Consider the following 414-nt stretch of genomic DNA (forward strand, 5'->3'; position numbering starts at 1 on the left):
AAAAAAAAGAGAGGAAAAGCAGCAGTTGGAGAGGTTTGTCACCCTCCAGCCCTCGCTGGGATGTGTCCCCCCCCCCCGCACAGCTCATCCCAGCCCGGTGGGAGCAGCACGGCAGTGACCGTGGCAGAGCTGCTGTGGGGTCACACCACAGTGTCCCCCCCCTGCCCGGGGTCACCACAGGCAAGCTGTCCTTCCCTGCCTCTGCCACCAACGGCCCCCGTACGGCAGCTCTTTGCCTCTTCCCTTTGGCAGAGCCCTTCCTCCCACCGCCAGCTGAATTTCAGGGAAAACTAGGCTGGGCCCCACCGTGTCCCGCCGCAATCACAGGGGCTGTTCTCATCTCTCCCAAGAGAAGCAAAGGGGGAGGGCAGGGGGGGTCAGGTCCCCTTTCCAAGCGTAACCAAGCTCAGGGCT

This window comes from Calidris pugnax, unplaced genomic scaffold (assembly GCF_001431845.1).
Source record: "Calidris pugnax isolate Ruff unplaced genomic scaffold, ASM143184v1 scaffold32, whole genome shotgun sequence".
Classification (NCBI taxonomy): domain Eukaryota; kingdom Metazoa; phylum Chordata; class Aves; order Charadriiformes; family Scolopacidae; genus Calidris; species Calidris pugnax.